The sequence below is a fragment of the Pteropus medius genome, unplaced genomic scaffold (assembly GCF_902729225.1).
Source record: "Pteropus medius unplaced genomic scaffold, Ma_sr-lr_union100, whole genome shotgun sequence".
In the NCBI taxonomy this organism is placed as follows: Eukaryota; Metazoa; Chordata; class Mammalia; order Chiroptera; family Pteropodidae; genus Pteropus; species Pteropus medius.
The window spans coordinates 10,653,816-10,654,976 of record NW_024354503.1 but is presented as its reverse complement, the minus strand read 5'-3'; positions in this window follow the sequence as shown (position 1 = coordinate 10,654,976).

Below are 1,161 nucleotides of genomic sequence, written 5' to 3'. Positions count from 1 at the left end.
CTGAGCTAATCCCAGGTATATTGGATGTACGTCACCCTACTGATGGGCAGAACACCATGAAGCAGACCTCCATGGAAAAGCTTCATTAGAGGTCATTTTAACTGCAGCTTAAGGGTTTGTGTGGCTCTTACTGATCAAGCTTAGAATCTGGCCCTTCCTGAGTCATTCGACTCTCTTTATTTAAGGGGCATTTTCTAATCTCTGTTTAGAAATTATTTTGTAACTACTGTTTTCATTAAAACTCAGGTCAAAAAATTGTGATCTCATTTCTGTCACCTACCATGTTAGACATTGCCCTGAGTCACAAGAAACTCACTGTTAGAATCATAGAATGAGTAGTAATGGATTTCTACCCCTAGTTTGATTGCAGAAAACAATGTTTCCCTTCCTTTTCAAGTTCTTAAAAATTTTAGGAAACAAAAGTGTTAAGCTGTATTTGTTCTAGAAGAAAAGAGGAGAAATTCCAGGTGGATTAGAAACCTAGGAATTTCTGAAAAACAGAAAAGAGATTAGATTTAATTGAAGAAAGATATCGCAATAAAACATGCAAAAGAGAAGGAGAGAGTAAAGACTAGTAATAGGACTACAGATCATGCTTTTCAGCCTCTCTTTTTCATTTGATGATACCTAAGTCTAGAGAAAGTAAGTGACTACCATGTTTTCCACCTATCTAGAGTTGAGACTGGTCTCCTGATGAGAATTGCAGTTTTCTTTCTTCCATTCATTACCTTCTCCAAAGTTTAGGTTACTTTGGAGAAGGTATGCCTCCAAAGTTGGTCTTATTGAAAGATTTGTTCCCAGAATAAAGATATATAAATTATCAACTGTGGAGAAATCACCAAATCTAATCATTAATTCAAGAAAAATATGGTTTAACAAATGTTTTTAATGATGCAAAATAGTCTAGAAAAGATACCTGTGACAGTTACGCTGAACAGATATTTTGATCTTCGTAATAGCTTTTCTTGCCCATATTGCAAGTGAAACATCAAGATACAATTGTGTTTTAAAAGGTTTTCAAAATATTAAAATGTTAAACAATCTCCTATGACCAATGCCAGTAACATAAGGGTGAATTTTATTCTCTTTACAAGAAAAAGTTAAGTTCATTATTGAGCAAACAGGATTTATTATACTTTCTGTTATGGCAAAGAATCTTCT